The sequence below is a fragment of the Humulus lupulus genome, chromosome X (assembly GCF_963169125.1).
Source record: "Humulus lupulus chromosome X, drHumLupu1.1, whole genome shotgun sequence".
Classification (NCBI taxonomy): domain Eukaryota; kingdom Viridiplantae; phylum Streptophyta; class Magnoliopsida; order Rosales; family Cannabaceae; genus Humulus; species Humulus lupulus.
The window spans coordinates 207466314-207472108 of NC_084802.1; positions in this window are offsets into that span (position 1 = coordinate 207466314).

A 5795-nucleotide genomic window follows, 5' to 3' on the forward strand; every position below is an offset into this window, starting at 1 on the left:
TTTGCATTCGGCGGTGGAGAGAGATTGGGTTGGGGTGGACGGGATTTTCTGGTCTCCAATTCCGTCTGTGATGGCTTCTTTCCTCGAGCGTCCATTTACAGAAGATGAGATTAGACAAGTGGTTTTTGCGTGTGAGGGCTCTAAGGCCCCAGGGCCAGATGGGTTTTCCATTGCAGTTTATCAGAGGAACTGGGAGGTTTTGAAATTGGATTTGCTGGACGTCTTAAATGATTTTTTCAAGGATGGTGTCATTCACGAAAGGACCAATGAAACTTTCATCTGCCTTATTCCGAAGAAATTGAATAGTTGTCGAGTTAGGGACTACAGGCCGATTAGTCTAGTCACTAGTCTGTACAAAGTCATCTCAAAGGTGTTGGCTTTTAGACTTCGAGGAGTTCTTTCAGACACAATTGCAGAAAATCAAGGTGCTTTTGTTGAAGGCAGACAGATTCTGGACACAGTTTTGATTGCAAACGAGGCAGTGGAGGAATATAGAAGCAAAGGAAGAAAAGGTTGGGTGTTTAAAATAGACTTTACTAAAGCTTATGATTGTGTGGACTGGGGTTTCTTGGATTTAGTTTTGGAAAAGAAGGGATTTGGTGAGGTTTGGAGGAGGTGGATGCGTGGGTGCTTATCCTCCACCTCTTATTTTGTCTTTGTAATTGGGCGTCCCAGGGGAAAGTTTAAAGGTTATAGGGGTCTCCGTCAGGGGGATCCTTTGTCGCCCTTCTTGTTCACTTTGATAGCGGATGTTTTGGGCAGAATGGTAGATAAGGCTAAAAGCATCTCGGCATTGAGAGGTTTTTCTGTGGGAAAGGATAAGGTCGACGTGAGCCACCTTCAGTTTGCAGATGATACGATTTTCTTTGTAAATGATGAGGAGTCCCTGGTTATCCTCTTGGACATTCTCAAGGTTTTCGGTGTAGTTTCTGGGTTATCTATCAATTTGCAGAAATGTCAACTTCTGGGGATTAATTTGCAGAAAGAGTTGGTCGATCAGAAAGCTAGTGAGATTGGGTGTGAAGTGGGTCAGTGGCCAGTTCAGTATTTGGGCCTTCCTTTGGGGGCTTCTCCTCGATCCAAAGGGTTTTGGGATCCAGTTATTTCTAAATGTGCTAGCCGGTTGGACTCCTGGAAGAGTTCTTTTCTGTCTAGAGGTGGGAGGTTGACTCTGATTCAATCTGTTTTGTCTTCCCTTCCCGTGTACTAGTTGTCGCTTTTTTGTATTCCTAAGAATGTGGCTATGGTATTGGAGAAAATGATGCGTGATTTTTTATGGGAAGGTGCTGACAAGTCCGGTGCCGATCATTTGGTCTCTTGGAACGAGGTATGTAATTCTTGTAATCACAGGGGCTTGGGGATTGGAAATTTGGTTTTGAGAAATAAGGCTTTCCTCATGAAGTGGTTGTGGCGATTCCCCTTGGAAAAATTGTCTTTATGGCACAGGGTGGTCAAAAGTAGGTATGGTGAAGATGGAGGCTTCTGGGATACAAATGGTGGGGGTAGATTTTCAGTTCGTGGTCCGTGAAAAGACATATCTTCGTTGTATGAGGAGTATCGGCGCTGGGTTTTCTTCAAAGTGGGGAGGGGTGACAGGATTCGATTCTGGGAGGATACGTGGATTGGTGACTATTCCTTGAGGTCGCGTTTCACTGATTTATTCAGAGTGCCCGAGGCATCGAATGCTTCGATTAGAGACATGATAGTGGTAGAAGATGGTAGTAGTTCAGGAGGAGGAGGTTGGGACTTCAAATTTAGAAGAAACTTATTCGAGAGGGAGGTTCCTAACTTGATTGAAATGTTAGATTTGATTAAAGATGTGCATTTGCCGGATATTTTGGAAGACAAAAGGATCTGGAAACCAGACAGTAGTGGGGTTTTTAGTTGCTAGTCGGCTTTTCATAGTTTGGCTTATGATCAGTTAGGACCAGAGTGGCCGTGGGCAAAGAGGTTATGGAAAAGTGGTGTTCCTCCCAAAGTTAAAGTGTTTGGATGGTTATTATTCTTGGACAAGTTAAGTGTCTGCTAATTTGCAGAGGAGAAGACCTTTCCATTACTTATCGCCTAATTGGTGTGTTAACTGTAAAAAGAATAGCGAGTCAGTGGGCCATTTGTTTCTTCGATGCTCGTTTGCCAGTGCTCTTTGGAGTAAAGTTCTACATGAGTTCAGAGTCTCTTGGTGTATGCCTTCTTCTTGTGCCCACCTATTCCTCTCTCAGATGGAGGGCGGTAAGATTTTGAGGATGTTTTCTTTTTGGACCTTCGTAGGGAGTGGGTGTATTTATGGATGTAATTTTTGTTTTCATTATTCCTTTGTTACCTAGGTTTTCCTCCACCATAAGTGAGGGTGTTTATTGTTATTGAGAGGAGGTTTCTTCGACCTCTTTCTCATTTTTTCAAAAAAAAAAAGATTTTTGGTTCCATAGAGTTAATTAACCACGCAAGAACTATAGAATTTTCAGCTTGCCATACCTTGTGTGTGGTGTTAGTTGGAGATGGTGCAGGGAGATCACCAGTGATATACCCAAGTTTCCCACGTCCACAGATGACAAGTTTGACTGATTGGGCCCATTGCAGATAATTTTTTCCATCAAGTTTATGGGCTATGATATTGAGAGAGCTACTGTCATAGCCATTAAGGGATTCGAAAGAACCACTGGACTGAGTCGTAGACCTGCTGGTCTTAGATGTAATTTCTCCGGCGGTCTGAGAAGTAATCTCCTCACTAGTTGACATCGTTGGAGGAGGGCAGAGAGACAAGAGGCAGATACGGTGGGTAGCTCTTTAGGGGAGCATGGAGATGAGGTGCGGCAAGAGTATTTTAGGTCTAACGAAGAATTGTTTTTTTTTTTTTGCGACAAAAAAAAATAGTGCCGACAGATTAGAAAAAAAAAACACGATTAGGACCTGAGGAGAGGTACGATGGGGAAGTTGACGGAATGGACAGAGGTGCGATTAAGGGGTTGACGGACTGGACAGAGGTGGCCAGACTGGATTGAGTTGCCTGGATTGAATAGAGGTGAGGGGAAGAGACGAAAGCCTTAAGGCTCTGATACCATATGAACACAATGAGGAGAAATAATTTTTTATTAATTCAGTGTGTATATTTACAATCTAGAATTGATATTATATAAGATATTTACAAAATCAAACTCCTTTAATATAGAATAAAGAAAATCCCTATAAAATAGGAAACAACATAAAATCAAGAAACTAAATCAATAGGATACGATTTCCTCTCTGTCAACATTTTGGTACCTCCTTTTTATAATAATGCTCATATGGTACCCAACATTTTAAAATAATACACATTTGGTACCTTAGACTTAGATTTAATAAATAAAATTTTATCAATATGACCAAATTACCATTAATTATACGTGATTAAGTAATTAAATTTGAATTTGGAACTTATATAATTCAAAACAGTTTAATTAAATTGGTAAAATTTTATTAATTAAATTTGAGTTTAGGGTACCAGTATGTACGATTTCAAAATACAAGGTACCAAATGAGCATTATTGTAAATAGTAAACACAACGAACCAAAACGATATTTTACAAAAACACATGTACCAAATTGTTACCTACCCTTATACATATAAAAGAGGAAGCTTAGAATAAAAAGAACCAAGTGACAAGCAAATAGTAATAACTAATATTTGAAGGGGAAAAGTGACGAGATTGTAATTGAGTGGATTACATCACCACTAATTCCACCTTAACCACACAACTACTGTCAAGAATAACCTTGAGAGGGAACAAGCTGCACTTAGAGCTTTCTAATATTTAGTAGTTACAAACAATGTTGGAACTTATTGATTGTCAAGACTTTTGTACCTACATCTGCAAGATTTTCCTCAATTGGTACTTTCTCCAAGTTGATGACACCTTCTTCAATCTTGTCTCTAATCTAGACCTTTCATGGTACACTGGATTTCTACTGAGATGAATTGAGAATTGGCTGTCAGAGTATATAGTAACTTGAGACTTCAACACCTTGATTTCTTCCAAAATTCCAGACTGCTTCCTTAAAAGCTTCAGTTGTAGCAATAAATTCTGCTTCTGTGGTAGATAATGCCACTATAGGCTGGAGCTGAGATTTTCAACTAATGTAGCACCCATTAAGAAGAAAACAATAAGAAGTCACATACTTCCTTTTATCTTTGTTTGATGTTGATTAGAAAACAGTAAGAAGTCAGACTTCCTATTATCTTCGTTTGATGCATAATCAGCATCAACACATCCCTCCAAATATACATGATTTCCAGCTTTCTCAAAGTGTAAACCATGCTCTATAGTAGATTTAATGTACCTCAAAGGCCACTTAACCGTTTTCCAGTGTTGTCCTGGATTTGCTATAAAGTGACTTAGAATGTTGACATAATAGGCAAGGTCAGGTCTCGAACTGATCATAGCATACATTATACTCTCAATAGCTTCTGCATAAGGTATCTTTGACATGGAGTTCTTCTCTTCATCTACTTTTGGAGATTGTTCAGCTGTTAGATCAAAGTGACTAGCTAATGGAACGTTTGAATCTTTTGCTTTAGTCATGTTGAACCTTTCTGAAACTGATGCCAAATAGTTGCTTTGAGATAAAACCAATTTCTGACCCTCTTTATATTTGGTAATGTCTATCCCAAGAATCTTCTTCACTTTGCCTAAGTCTTTTATTTCAAACTCACCTTTTAAAACCTCTTTGAGCTTCCTTATTTTGTCATGATTTTTCCCCATTATTAGCATATCATCTCCATAAATGAGAAGAAAGGTGTAGTAGTATTCAAATCAGAAAAATATAGGCAAGTATCATATTTAGATATGGTATACCCAACTTTAGTAACCACATAATTGAATTTTTTATACCACTGCCTTAGGGACTGTTTTAGTTCATATAAAGACCTCTTTAATAGACACAAGCTGTTTATCTTTGGTTTCCACCTTGAAACCTTCTGGCTGATCCGTGTAGATCGCTTCTTCAAGCTTTCCATTTAAGAAAGCTGTTTTTACATCCATTTGCTCAACATCCCACCCAAACTGAACAACTAAGGCAAGCATCATCCTGATTGTTTTCATCTTGAGTACTAGTGAAAATATTTCAGAGTAGTCTAACCCTTCAACTTGTGTGTAGTCTTTTGCTACCAATCTAGCTTTGTATATCTTAGGATCCTTGGGAGTTTGACCATTTTTTATCTTGAAAATCCACTTGCTTCCAACTATCTTTTGTCTCTTAGGTCTTGGAACTAGAACCCAAGTATTGTTTTTCTTCAATGAATTCAACTCTTATAACATGGCTTGTTTCCATCGATGAGAATCCTTGTTGCTCATAGCTTCACTGTAATTTCTTGGTGTACATTTATGAGATTCATTCAAAACTGATAGTGCATAAGCGTAAGAAAATCATTCTATTTTTAGTATTATTCTTGTGTGGCTGTAAGTCAGCTATTGTAATTTATTGTTCCATATTTTTAGGGTATAGTTAAGAGTTTTATTCTGTCATTATTACTTGATTTTATTTCCCTTTTAAGGGATCCTTGTACATGTTAAATACATGGTTTTTATGAGAAATAATATACAGAAATTACCCTCTTTGTTGATTTGGTATCAGAGCCAACACGCAACCCTAAAAGCTAATCGCAGCCTGCCTCTCTCTAATCCCACTCCACTATGTCTGATAGCAGCAAGTCAGCCACCACAAAAATCAATCCCTCTGAGACCACTATTGTTCCAGCCAAATCTACCATTGTTGAATCCCACTCTGTCCAAATTACCACTATTCGCTTGAATGGTGACTAC